Genomic DNA, 15,095 nt, shown 5'->3' on the forward strand with positions numbered 1-15,095 from the left:
CTCTTGCCTGGAAAATCCCATGGACAGAGAAGCCTGGTAGGCTGCAGTCCATGGGGTTGCAAAGAGTCGGCCACGACCGAGCAACTTCACTTTCACTTTTCACTTTTACGCATTGGAGAAGGAAATGGCAACCCACTCCAGTGTTCTTGCCTGGAGAATCCCAGGGATGGGGGAGCCTGGTGGGCTGCCGTCTGTGGGGTCATACAGGGTCGGACACGACTGAAGCGACTTAGCAGCAGCAGCAGCAGCAATCTTTTGTTCTGTTGATTTTTTTATGGTGTCATTAGCCATACAAAATTTCTCACATCCCAAAACTATACAAATATTCTCCTGTAATTCTTTCTTATAATTTATAGTTTCTTAAATTCTTCCGTTATTTTTGGTGTGAAGTAGAGTCCTACCTTTATTTTCCTCCAGCTAGATAGCCCACTCTGCCAATATCATTTATTAACCCAAGAGCTACTATCACTTAATCTAAAAATATGCAAGTGGTTTACTAGAAAAATTGGCCAGAGAGTGGAATATGCATTTGATTGAAAAGGAAATGACCAATAAATCATGAAAAAATACTACTACTATTTTTGTTTCACCAAAACAATCACGAGATGGTTTTCACCTATCATATTGGCAAGTATTTAAAGTTTGATCATTTTTAGTGATGGTGAGGGTACAGGAAAAAGGCAATTCAAGGTTATTGGTGGAATTATAAATTTACACAGCCTTTCTGGAGGCAATTTGGCCATACTTACAGAACTTTTTAAATGTACCTTTGAACTAACAGTCTTCATTCTATCTGTCATGAAGAAATTCTCACACATGTACACAAATTTACGTATACACGACTGTTGGTTGGACTATTTTATTAGCCAAAAACACTGAGAAACACTTAAATGTCTGCAGTAGGGTACAGTAGACTGAGATGATGGAATCCCACGCACTAGGGTGAAAAATGGGCTATGTCTATACTAATATGAAAAGATGTCCACTATATAATAAGTAAAAAAATGCACATTGCCTATATATACTCTGAGGCTGTTTTTGTAAGAATAAAATCTCCAAACGACTTTATAATTAACAACCTTCTTCCTTTAAAAAACAAACAAACAAACTTATGATTGATTGCAGTAAAACACATATACAGAAAGTTACACAAGGGGCATACCTGAGTTACCACCACCCAGATCAAGGAGTGAATCATTACCTAGGAGTCTGGAGCACAAGAGAAAGTTCCAGGCTAAAAGGCACAGACTTGGGAATTAGCATAGGAAAGCAATTGAATATTGTCAACATCAGATTAGGACATCCAAGGAAAAGGTAGAAAGTCAGGGGTGGGGGTGGGGCAGGGAGGTATAAAGTGGAAAATGTGAGGGCTGAGGACTCAGGGTACATTAAAGCTTAAGGGGTGGGGACAGTGTGCTGCGTCTGCAAAGGAGACTGAGAAGGATGCCCAAGGTAAGAACCCTGAGAGAGACAAGATAGTGGAGTGGAAGGACAGGAGCTCACCTCTTCTTGTGAAAACACCAAAATCATAACTCACTGCTGAACAACCATCGACCAAAAAAACCCAAAAAAGCACTTTGCTGTTATTGTTCAGTCACTGGAACCTACCAAAAATGATATCCAACTTCCAAAGACAAAGAAGCCACAACAAGATGGTCAGAAGAGCATAGTTAAGTTCGGTTGCTCAGCCATCTCCGACTCATTGCAACCCCGTGGACTGCAGCATGCCAGGCCTCCCTGTCCATCATCAACTCCTGGAGCTTACTCACACTCATGTCCATCGAGTCTGTGATACCATCCAACCATCTCATCCTCTGTCGTCCCCTTCTCCTCCTGCCTTCAATCTTTCCCAGCATCAGGGTCTTTTCTAGTGAGTCAGTTCTTCCCATCAGGTGGCCAAAGTATTGGAGTTTCAGCTTCAGCATCAGTCCTTCCAATGAACACCCAGGACTGATCTCCTTTGGTACTGACTGATTGGATCTCCTTGCAGTCCAACACAAGAGTTGGACTCAAGAGTCTTCTCCAACACCACAGTTCAAAAGCATCAATTCTTCAGTGCTCAACTTTCTTTATAGTCCAACTCTCACATCCATACATGACTACTGGAAAAGACATACCTTTGACTAGACAGACCTTTGTTAGCAATGTCGCTGCTTTTTATTATGCTATCTAGGTTGGTCATAGCTTTTCTTCCAAGGAGCAAGCACCTTTTAATTTCATGGCTTCAGTCACCATCTGCAGTGATTTTGGAGCCCCCCCCCCAAATAAAGTATATCACTGTTTCTATTGTTTCCCCATCTATTTGCCATGAAGTGATGGGACCAGATGCCATTATCTTAGTTTTTTGAATGTTGAGTTTTAAGCCAACTTTTTCACTCTCCTCTTTCACTTTCATCAACAGGCTCGCAAAGGAAAAAAGGAAAGATGTACCCATTTGAATGCAAAGCTCCAAAGAATAGCAAGGAGAGATATGAAAGCCTTCCTCAGTGATCAATGCAAAGAAATAGAGGAAAACAATAGGAAAGGAAAGACTAGAAATCTCTTCAAGAAAATTAGAGAAACCAAAGGAACATTTCATGCAAAGATGGGCTAAATAAAGGACAGAAATGGTAAGGACCTAACAGAAGCAGAAGATATTAAGAAGAGGTGGCAAGAATACACAGAAGAACTATACGAAAAAGCTCTTCATGACCCAGATAATCATGATGGTGTGATCACTCACCTAGAGCCAGACATCCTGGAATGTGAAGTTAAGTGGACCTTTGGAAGCATCACTACCAACAAAGCTAATGGAGGTGATAGAATTCCAGTTGAGCTATTTCAAATCCTAAAAGATGATGCTGTGAAAGTGCTGAACTCAATATGCCAGCAAATTTGGAAAACTCAGCAGTGGCCACAGGACTGGAGAAGGTCAGTTTTCATTCCAATCCCGAAGAAAGGCAATGCCAAAGAATGTTCAAACTAACGCACAATTACACTCACCTCACACGCTAGAAAAGTAATGATCAAAATCCTCCAAGCCAGGTTTCAACAGTACATGAACTGTGAACTCCCAGATGTTCAAGCTGGTTTTAGAAAAGGCAGAGGAACCAGAGGTCAAATTGCCAACATCCGCTGGATCATCAAAAAAGCAAGAGAGTTCCAGCAAAACATCTACTTCTGCTTTATTGACTATGCCAAAGCCTTTGATTGTGTGGATCACAAGAAACTGTGGAAAATTCTGAAAGAGATGGGAACACCAGACCACCTGACCTGCCTCCTGAGAAACCTGTATGCAGGTCAAGAAGCAACAGTTAGAACTGGACGTGGAACAACAGACTGGTTCCAAATCAGGAAAGGAGTACGTCAAGGCTGTATATTGTCACCCTGCTTATTTAACTTATATGCAGAGTACATCATGAGAAATGCCTGGTTGAATGAAGCACAAGCTGGAATCAAGATTACAGGGAGAAATATCAATAACCTCAGATATGCAGATGACACCACCCTTAGGGCAGAGGGGCACAAAATCAAATCCCATTCCTTCCAAATCATCAGCCTACAAACTAGATTTCCAGGAAAGTACGAGTGTTGAGGACTTGGGGTACATTAAAGCTAAAGGGGTAAGCTTCAAGGGGTCTCTCCACCACTTGAGACAATCTAAGCCTGTTCAACAGAGGCTCAGAGATCTGGAGTGCCATCCAGGTACACAGGTGGGATGCCTTATTGATACACTTTGTATTCCATGACCCTGTTAACTCTGGCCACAAGCGCCTGAACCAGAGATCTTTGCCCAGGTCTCTCTGCCAGCTCTCAGTATGGGTTCAGGTGTGGTCTCCTTGAAAGACACACACACACACACAAGTACAAAGTAGTAGGTCAACAGAGAATCCAACACGGGGAGAGAAGTCAGCAACAGAAGTGTAACTGGGAGGAAACCGTGGTGGAGAAAAGCAGCCGGAAAGCGGGCAGCTCGAGGAAGTCTGCGGGGGAGAGTGCGGTGGGAGCCCCGGGCAAGCCTCCCATTCCTGAAAGCCCGTCTGTTTACAGCCCAAGGGGCTCAGTCCCCACACCGGGCGTACTCGCCTTCCCACAGGTGACTCTGAGCCTGCCAAGTCAGAGACGCAGTGCCATCCCCTGCGCACAGTGTCCGAGTCACGCTTGCTCCTTGTCACATCCTTGTCCATTTCTCCCAACGTTTGACACGAAAGGCTTTTCTGACAGGCTGCCTCCGCGGTGGCCTCAGTACGGCTGACTCTCGGGGGGGCGGGGGGGTCAGGGTCATATAAATAGTTGCTGCGGGGGGCACCTGGTCTCAGACTGGAGGAGCGACATCTCTGCCACCGCTGCTGCCTGGTCCCGAGGCGGGGTAAGCCTCCTGAACGTGACAGCTCGCTGGGCACGCTGCGCTCTGCCCGGCTCTGACCCACCCTCTCTGTGTCCGCTTTCATCCGACGCGGGTGGACCGGGAACCCAGGGCGGGAGAAGGGCGGTGGTGGGACGAGGGGTTGGGGGCAGCGGGCTGCAGCCGGGAACGGCTGGCCCTTCGGCCCTGTTATCAGAAGGCCTTTCCCCCATCTTTTCAAAGGTCTCGGTCGCCCGCGCGCCGCCCCATGCACCTCTGCCTCGGCCGGCGCGCACCCCAGCGGATCGGCCACGGGGATCCGCGGCCCCGGCCGGCCTTCCGTTCCTGTCTGGCACCACCTACCGAAGCCCGGAGGCCCAGGAAGCGGGTGGTGTTCGCAGACACCAAGGGGCTCTCGCTGACGGCCGTGCACAGCTTTGGAGATGCTGTGGGCGCAGGCTCAGAGAAGGACTTCTGCGGTGGGTCCAGGGGAGCGCGCCTTGCACCGCCCAGCTCGCCAAAGCCAAGACCCTCGGCGGGCCGCCCGGCCCCGGGCAGGACTCCCGGGTCCCCCTAGGCGTCTGCAGACCCCGCAGAGGCCCAGGGCAGTGCACGCGGCCGGGGGCCTCCAGGGAGGCGCCATGCGGGCTCGAGGGCTAGGTTTCCAGAAGGTGCCGCCCGTGCGCATCGCTCTGGGTGCCTGGGGCTCCGTCCTTGAAGTGCCGCGACTCACGCGCTCGGTCCTGAAGGAAACGGCAGCTTCGCCCTCCGCGCGGGGTTGCCGCGAGGTCCCCCGAGCTGGGGGAGCCATCCAGTTATGGTTCTCTTTCAGCGGACGGTGATCAAGGTCAGAGTTACTGCTTGACGCCCAGTTCACCGCCCTGTCCATCAGAATGAAACTGAACTCTTCGAGGGCGCACAGACGGGAGTCCTCGCGGGTTACTTTCTCTGCGTCAAGAATTCCTGGCTCAGGGTGTGAGCCTTTCCCATTTCTCCGGGAGCCCGTCTCGGACTTTTCAGGATCACTGTGGGGAGATGAGACTAACGCAACTCCTAGCCCTCCAGCAAGCCTTGAATGCCCTGCATTCTTATCTCTCAAAGAAAAATGCTGCCAGCGGCTCCCGGCCCCCTTCACCCTCTGCAGAGAAGCCAAATGTAAACAAAGTTTTGTATATAATTATTTCAAAGGCCTGGAAGAGAGTGTCTGTAAGCAGAGTGCCGGTGGGTAGGCCGAGATGGGGACGGGAGGGGAAACTGAGCACAGAAATGGGTTCTTTTACTTCCCTCTCCCTTTGGAAAAGGCTCATTTTCTGGTAGTTTCTTAAGCTTTTTCTTTTGGCCAGCCCTGCGGCATGTGGGATCTTAGGTCCCTAGACCAGCGATGGAACCTCATCACTCCCTACACTGGAAGTGCAGAGTCTTAACCACTGGATGGCCAGGGAAGTCCCTTGCTTTTTCAACTTTTGCCAAAAGAAATGTTTTTTGAAGCATTTTCAAACTGTAAACAATTGACCTTTCTCCTCTTCAGCAGATAAGAGTCTGGGACAAGTCTGTCTACCTCATAATAGGCACACTTAAAAAAATTAATGGTTACACCTGTGATGCAGGGGTGGGGGGGGGTGGGGAAGATCCCCTGGAGGAGGAAATGGCAACTCACTCTGGTATTCTTGCCTGGAGAATCCCATGGACCGAGGAGCCTGGCGGGCTACAATCCATGGGGTTGGATACGACTGAGCAACTAAGCATGCACCTTTCTAAAACTATAATTTACTGAGGCCAGAAGGCTGACCTTTCCTTCTTTGGACACCCACCCTTTCCCTGTTGTATTTACCACCCTGTATTGAAACTGTCCACTACACTGTCATAAATAAAGGATGCTGCCCACCATCCGATTCTACAAGAATCAAGTCATTGGCCACTACAGTAGCCGACCTACAACACACCCTGAAAGGGCGAAAATTCAGGGCGAAAATCAGGATGAGGTCCTCAGTGCTCCAGGAAAACAAGCCAGGTGAGCCCTTAGAAAGTCAGAAATATGCAGGAGAAATTTTCTACGAACCTGGATTCTCGCATCTTGCTCTACTGAGAAAAGCGGTAAGATCATTACCTGAAATACATAATCCTTGTGACCAGCAGTGACCTTCTACTGAGATGTATGTTTGAATGCATGTATCACTTTGCCAAAATCACATATATACTGACCCGATCTCTTCAGAGCAGTTCCTCAGGGCTATCTGGGAGGTTGTATCCCGGGCTACAGTCCTCAATAAGTTCTCCGATCAAACTGTAACCCATGGCTCTCACATGGTGGTTTTTATCTCAGTCAACACCTCCGGCAGGTCTGGAAAGGCTGCCGTGTACACTGCTGGCTCCCAGACTGGCCACCCCTGACATGCTCAGAGTGTGTGCATCGGTATACTACATGAATTTTTAGTGTGTGCCAAGTAAGCGTCTAGCTTCAGTTTACAGTGGTCTGAGATGTTCAGCCTTTGGAAGACTTTACCCTCTTTTCAGAGATTGCTCATTCTCTCAGATTATTATTCATGGAAGACAAGTTTTACATAAATGTGTCTAAAAAATCCTTTAGCTCTTCTGATCCTTGACTTCCTGGGTTACAATTGTCTGTGCCAGAGGCAGGCTATATAAATGCAGTCATAGTGACTGAGCAAGAAGCATGTTCTTTATTTGTTTTTCTCCCTAAAGGGCCTGCCCCCAGTCAACTCTGTAAAATAACCAGGTGGTTAACGGCGTAAAGACAGAGGCAACAAAACACACAGGCTTCCAGAGACAGTTTAAACACAGCTGCGGCTTCCTCATCCAAAAAGGGAGGCTACTGTAACCAGGCCAGATCCCTCCCAGTCTCTATATCCTACCTCTAGTCCTGACTCCATTAAGTGATCGGGAATAAGGTGAGTGGTCCCCACAGAATGTGTTGTTAGGACTGGCGGGTGCACTTTCTGAAATTAAAGTTAGTAAGAGTTGTAGGCAATTGACTATTAATCAACAGTCAATCTAAGAAAAAAAATGGAAAATTTTATTCGCACCAACCTGAGGATTAAAACCCAGGAGAGAGCCTTTTAGAAGGCTCTAAGGGCTCTTTTGTGAAGGCAAAGGAACAAGTCCGTATTTACGTGATTTTGGCAAGTGCTTTTCAAGCACTCATCTTGGTAGAAGGTTGCTGCTCTTCTCGAAAAACACATTAGTGATTTTAGTGCTTCTCTAACTATGGGAAGGTGCAAGAAAACGGATTCATAAAATTTTCTCCTTGAAAATATCTGACTATCGGAGGGCCAGTTCTGCCAGTTTCCCCAGAGCAGTGTCTCATCCTGATCTTTGCCCCGAATTCCTTTCGAGATGTCCTGTAGGTCAGCAGCTGCAGTGGCTAGTGACTTGATTCTTATTGTGTTGGATGGTGGGCAATATTCTTTATTTTATGATCCCTTCCCTTTCAGTCTTAATTTCGATCAAGGTTTGAGAAGCAGTCTGTGACTAGTTTGCCCCATGGCACTTGGAATGCTCATTCCCAGGTAAGACAAGGATTTTGTTGAAAGGCCTCTCAATGGGCTATCACTGCATTTGGCCCTGTTAATAGAAGCTCAAAGCCTCTGGATTGCCAGGCTTACTAGTCTCTTGTGGCAATGTTTTCCTCTTGCTGTTTCCTCCTTTACCTAGAGTTATAATATATTCTAATCATTAATTTATAGAACTATATATTTGATCAAGGGCTTCCCAGGTGGCACTAGTGATGAAGAATTCACCTGCTAATGCAGGATATCTAAGAGATGTGGGTTCGATTCCAGTGTCACAAAGATCCCCTGGAGGAGGGCATGGCAACCCACTCCAGTTGGGTTGCCCATGCCTGGAGAATCCCATGGACAGAGGAGCCTGGTGGGCTACAGCCTTAGGGTTGCAGAGTCGGACGTGACTTTAGCCCACACACATATATTTGATCAATCATTTTAAGTCACCTAATCATCATCAATTTTATTTGAAACTCAGTCACACATTTGCAAGAAACAAGTCTTGTAAAATTAGCAGAATACAAGTAATATCACTAGTGGCATTAATAAGGTCATAAGTAGGTATTTAAACTAAGAATGTCCATGAGGTATGACCAGTGTCTCCCCAGGTCATCCGACCAGTCTGTTCTCCACCAATTTCTATCTTTAAGGGATGTAAGCTCTTGGCATTGGACATAAAGCTCACCAAATATGTCTGTAGGGGCCAGGTGAGTGGTGGATCATCATGATCCCTTACAAGACTGAGAAAGGAATGTTATCATCTAAGGAATGTTATCTTCTGGCTGGAGATGGAAGAGGAAAAATGGATCTTCTGGGTTGAGCAGGTATTTCTGTGATTGGAGAGGGCCAGTTAATTCATGACGCAGATGCGAAATGCACACGAGAGGGAACAGAGGAGGCCCCAAAGGACAGATTTTATAGGATTTTTATGTTTAAACTTTTTGTTTATGTATGTGTTATGTTTATTTTATATTTATGTTTATCTTCTATTTTATGTTTTATTTTATTTCCATTTTTTAATTTAAATGTCTTGTCTTGCCTTAAAACGTGAATCTTTATCTCATCAGTGTCAACAGGAAAAATGAGTAGCCAGCTATAACGGTAACTTACCCCTACAATGTGCTGTAATATTCAGTTCAGTTCAGTCACTCAATCGTGTCTGACTCTTTGCGACCCCATGGACTGCAGCACGCCAGGCTTCCCTGTCCTTCACCAACTCCAGAAGCTTGCTCAAACTCACATCCATTGAGTCGGTGATGCCATCCAACCATCTCATCCTCTGTCATCCCCTTCTCCTCCTGCCTTCAATCTTTCCCAGCATCAGGGTCTTTTCCAATGAGTCAGTTCTTCCCATCGGGTGGCCAAAGTATTAGAGTTTCAGTTTCAACATCAGTCCTTCCAATGACTATTCAAGACTGATTTCCTTTAGGATGGACTGGTTGGATCTCCTTGCAGTCCAAACATCACAGTTCAAAAATGTCAATTCTTCTGCGCTCAGCTTTCTTTATGGTTCAACTCTTACATCCATACTGAAAAAACCGTAGCTTTGACTAAACAGACCTTTGCCAGCAAAGTAATGTCTCCACTTTTTAATATGCTGTCTAGGTTGGTCATAACTTTTTTCCAAGGAGCAAGCGTTATAATCTATTTGTAGTGAAACTAGATTTCTGAAATCTCATCAAGGAGCCTCAGAAAAAATGCAGCTCATGTTAAAACCCACCACTGGGGAGGGAAAGTCTGAAAGACCATGTTGGTCAGGACTCACAATTACTGGGGTCTGGAATCTAGACTTTTGGTATTATCTCCAGTGTCGTTATGCTTCCAACCACAGCCGTAGCTAACAGGATTGATAAAAAAGATGTTACTCATCATTGTCTTTGAATTTCACAAGCCCATATTGCACTTTGAATTCATATTTGATATTTCTATCAAGTTTTATTGAAATGGAGCAGTACCCTCTGGTCCTTGCTGCCCCCTGCCCCCTGCCCCGCCACATCCTCCACCTGCCTTTTGTCTATGGAAAAATTTAGCCAGAGAATAAGTTTAATCGGGGAATTGAGAAAATGCAGAAACAAACGAAAACAACCCAACTAGGCTAAACAATAATGATAGCTTAGTCAATAAGCATAGTTAAAGACCTTAGTTAAAGACATTCTGCTCAAGGGCTATATTCTGAGCCATATCCTGAGAGCTGCCTTGTAGATCCTGAAACCCCCACCGGGTGGAAGACGTTAACTGCATGATGACCAGGCTATGGCCGTGACATCAGCTGCCACAGTTCCAAGAACTGGCCTCAAGAAATGGAAACAAACTGACCCTGGAACTGAAGAGCAACTGGACTTGCGACAATCAAGATGACCCTGGTCAGACCATGGATGACCAATTTCAAGATGACGGTCAGAGCTGACTGTGCTGTTTCTACGAGTACCCCACTCCCTCAGCTTATAAAAGCTCCTGCCCACTGGTTGGGGGCAGGGAGCCAGCCTTTGGTTAGGAGTCTGCCACTCCTCACGTTCCCCGCATCACCAGCTGCCAGCATCCAAAATAAAGCAAACTTCCCCTTCCACCAGCCTGGCCTCTTTTTTGGCTTTTGAGCAATGAGCAGCCAAACCCCACTTTGGGCTACGTTAGATTGTAAATAGCACAGCGGTTGCATATTGTCCCCTTTTTCTATTAAAATTATTAATTTTGGAAATATATATGTACTTTGTGTCACAACTGTAATCCTACGAAGTTTTTTTCTAGTGATAATCTAAAAAAAAAAAAAAAGAAAGTGGCTCAGGACTCTTTTGACCTTTGAAGAATCAAGACTAAGATAAACTGGCCTAATTTATAATGCTCTTTCTGTCTGGGTAATGTGTCCATTCACTGAGCTCTGGTGTTTTTCCTGCTAAAAACCCCTTTTACTATTTTTCCCTATACAGAGTATGTATTGTCTACCAAACTTCGTGCATTCAGTACTAACTCATTTCATGATTTCATTAACTGCATAAATAATTTGTCATTTCTGATAGTTAAACCATATAGGTGTTCCTCATTCAACAAACATTGATTTTTGAGCAACTGCTATGTGCCAGACTTTATATTCACTGTTAAGAATGGAAAGATGAATTTCAAAAATTCACAGCCCAGCAAAGGAAGCCAGACACATAAAGAGATAACAAAACAATGAAGAGGGAATTCCTTGCTGGTCTATGGTTAGGACTCCCCAGTTTCACTGTCAAGGGTGCGGGTTCAATCCCTGGAGTAAGAGTGTTCAGGACACTAGAGAGAAATCAGAGAACACGTCCTGTTGGAGTTGACTGCTAACATGAGTCTCTAAAGGGTGACCAGATGTTAGCCAGAAATTGCATTTTAGTTAGCTTAAACTAAAGCTGCTTTTTGAGTTATTATTAAACCAACTGAAGCTCTCCTTTTTTCTTTTCTTGAGACTCTCAGAAAGGCAACTTAAAGGAGGTGGTAATGACAGGTGGGTGTGAATGTTAGAAAACAAAGAGCTGGATGAAGAGAAGTAGTTTCCCATTTTCATCCAAGAGGATGCTCTGCTCAGCCAAGGTTTTCTCAGCCACGTGGCAGGTAGAAGGCTGTACAAGCAGACTTTGAGGGCGGCTGTATCCAATTAGAGCCTTTAGAGTCACACATTCCATTTTTCTTTTCTTAAATTTTATAGTCGTCAAACAACCTATTGATGTTGGTTTAGTTTCCCAAGTAGATTTCCTGCTACTAAGAGTATGAACTGACCTATGGATTCTCTTATCCCAAATCTACTATTATGCTAATTATATTAGTTAATTTAGCATTTTCAGTTATCCAGCTAAATTAATGAATGAGCCTTATCTTATTATCAGAGACTCCTGTAGGTTTGATTTCTACAAAAATCAGTACCCAAAGCCAGATCATCCTGCTGTGAACTGGCAAAATCGAGTTCATGTATTTTCATACTGAAGACCACAAATACAAACTGAAAACCTTGTCTTCATTTTGCTCTTACCTGCAAAGTCCTACTGAAGTCCGAATGTTCTTGTATTATTCTCATCCAAAATCTATATCATCCATATTCTGATGAGTCTCAAATTTACATCACAAGCTTGGATTTCTCCTCCCAACTCCAGACTCATGTATCGAAGAATAACATCTCAAATGGTGGTTCCCCTCAATATTACAAATAGAACTAAACAGTACAAGCAATACAGCAACTCCATTTAGGGGTGTATAAATAAGAGAATTAAAAGCAGGATCTCATATACTTGTACATTCATATCATACCAGTGTTATTCACAGTATCCAAAAGGTGGAAGCAACTCAAACGCCCACCAATGGATGACTGGGTAAAGAAAATGTGATCTATACCTGCAATGAAATATTATTTAGCCATAAAAAGGAAGGAAAGTCTCGATGAAATTGGAGGACATTATTCTAAGTGAAATACGCCAGTCACAAAAAGACATGAATCTTATGACTTCATTTACATGAGGTTTGAGTATCAAACTCATAGAAACAGAGAGTAGAATGGTGGTTGCCTAGAGCTGGGGAAAGGGGAGATAGGGAGCTTTGTTGAGTGGATATAGTTTTCTTTTTTCAAGATGATAAATTTCTGGAGGTTAATTGCCCAACAATGTGAATATATTTAACACTACAGAACTGCATACTTAGAAGTGGTTAGGATGGTCAATTTTATGTGTATTTCACCACAATACATTTTTTTTAAAAAGAACCCAACTTTTGCTTACTTTGACATTTCCTCTTGAGGGTTGGAAATCAATGTTTCTAGTTGAGGATTCACCTCTCAATAAATGTCAAAGCTTTGCACACACAGCAGGTGACTTGGATAGGAGGAGAGAAGGTATACAACACACTTGCAGGATGTTTGTACTGGAGAAAGAGTATCTTTTGAAAGAAGTATCTTCCCAGTTCATAGGACCGTGTGTCAGACACATGGTCACACACAACACACAACAAATGCAGTGATTGTAGAGGCTCATTTAGGGAAATGAACTCAAAGTTAGGATAGTGTGGGAGGTTATTAAACTTCTCACTGAGCCCCTGAACCCTGTGATCCCCAACTCTTAAAGGACTATCCTTCATCAGGTTTTTTAGATTACTCATGTAGTTTTAGTAGTATGAGAGTATGCTCATTCTAGAATGTGAAAATACCTTTAATAATAATCTAAAAGTATAAATTCACAGTGACAAGGGATTTGCTGTTGGATATAAGCCTGATCATGCTTTCAGCAACAAGCATCCTCTGTAGGTAAACCTACTTTGTGTCTAATTTTTCAAGCATTCCTTGTTCATTTTCTTCCTCCCATTTGTATTCCCCCTGCCTGGAAATGACCATGACAGAGATGTGCCCAGATTATCGGCCTTTGCAAAGAAAACTTTGGAGCCTCAGGGAATTACATTAACCCAGTTCTTATTGGCTTCCTCTTTGGAATGAAGTTTGATTACTTTCCTGAACTCAAAAGGTTTAGAGACAGTCCCAGGGAATGTGTGTGCCTATTCTCACATGTGTGTGTGTATGTGTGTGTTGATAACCAACAACTGAGTCTACTATTTGGCTGGGCAAAGAATCGATCAACAGCACTTGTGTTCATTCACTAGTGTGTGTAAAATATTTTTAAATTTCAGAGTTACTATGCACAAAGAACTGCAGTGTATGGTAAAATTGTGAAGAAATTTAAACACGAATACATATGAGCAAAGCAGGTGAATGGACGACTTCTTCGTTTTGACTGATCCTGGGTCAAGAAAGGAGAGCAGATGTAAGAACCCCAAAAGCAGTTATGATGGTGGTGGCCACTTTAAAGCCCTATCCCTGACACTGATGATGTCCAGTTTCTTCTTTTACGGAACTTAATCTAGTTGAAGATTAGACATAGTCAGGCATCATTCAGCTCTGCACCATTGAGACCAAAGTTCGTTAAACGAATGAATAAATGTTAAGTTAGTGAATTCGGGAAAAGTCCCACAGGTATGGTAGCATTTAGCATGAGGAGGAACAGCCCCGTGTCTGGGAGCAGAGCCATCATTCTTATATGTTGTTTTTGAGGTCTAAGAATGTGGACGTTACCCTCAAGACCCACTGTCAGGTCATTTAGTGTGGATTGGCAATCTGACAGCAGTGTGCAGAATAAACTAGGAGAGAGGGCTTGACCTTTTAAGAAGGAAATGGCTTATTTTTTTAAAAGGAGGATCAACTTTAAGACAGATGATATAAGCTCGGGTCAGGCGTTTGAAGTTTGAAGACATGGTGAGAAAAACAAGTGCAAACGTCAGCAGGCAGTAACCAGACTTTAGCAAAGAGGTTGGTTCCAAGTTGAGGTAGACGTTGGAAAGTTGCACCTTCGAGGGGACTCGGAAATACCTACACCAACCCTTGAACTCCTTGGCTTTTCGCTAGCTAGCAAAGGAGACTCTTATGATGGTGGTGGTGGTGGTGATGTCAGCTAGCATTTCTTGAGCGTGCCGACCGTAAGCGACCTGTATCTCACTGCATACTCACGACGGCCCCAAGATGACAAGGCCGTTTGATGACTCAAGCCTCTTTAAGCTAATCAGGGCTGATTTCACTCTCTTCAGAACCTACAACGAGTGTTCCTAGGGCGAAGCAGCCAGTATTCAGGTCCTGGCGCAGCGCAGAAGCGTGGAGACCCGTCTTTAGGAAATGGCAACCCACTCCAGTTTTGTTGCCTGGAGAATCCCATGGATGGAGGAGCCTGGTGTGCTACAGTCCACGGGGTCGCAGAGTCGGACACGACTGAGAGAGTTCACTTTCACTTTTTCACTTTCCCCTTATTAGAGCAGGAGTCTCGGGAAGGCACGCGCCAGGAGCGCCCAGGGCGCTCAATACTGGTCTCTGCAGCAGCTAGCCCGGCGGGGTCAGCGGTCTTCGCCCGCCAGCTGGCAGCTCCGCAGCTCCTGGGCGGGCCTACTTGGAGCTAGTCACTCGGCAGCCCGTCTCTACACCTCCCGCACCGCCTCTCGGCTCCCCGCCTCCTTGACCCACCACTTGGCGCCTCGTCTGCCGGTCTCCCCGCGCCCCGCCCCTCGGAGCCCCGCCCCTTTAGCCCCCTCCCACCTGTGACCCCGCCTCCTCGGCCCACCACTCTGCGCCCGGTCGGCCCGTCTCTCCGCGCCCCGCCCCTCGAATCCCCGCCCACTTCTGGGCTCCGTCTCCCCTGCCCGCCACTCGGTTCCCTGTCTGTCATCTTCCCGCGCCGCCCCCCTCAGAGCCCCGCCTCCTCAGCCCT

At 45.4% G+C, this 15,095-nt stretch overlaps 1 long non-coding RNA gene across 1 annotated transcript; it reads left to right on the forward strand.

Moving 5' to 3' along the window:
• The first annotated feature begins 3,842 nt into the window (after positions 1-3,842).
• LOC138431144 (uncharacterized) lies at positions 3,843-6,211 on the forward strand. Its single transcript, XR_011253553.1, has 2 exons — positions 3,843-4,348; positions 4,568-6,211. It is a non-coding gene; the product is annotated as an uncharacterized lncRNA (long non-coding RNA).
• Positions 6,212-15,095: the final 8,884 nt, after the last annotated feature.

This window comes from Ovis canadensis, chromosome 26 (assembly GCF_042477335.2).
Source record: "Ovis canadensis isolate MfBH-ARS-UI-01 breed Bighorn chromosome 26, ARS-UI_OviCan_v2, whole genome shotgun sequence".
Lineage (NCBI taxonomy): Eukaryota > Metazoa > Chordata > Mammalia > Artiodactyla > Bovidae > Ovis > Ovis canadensis.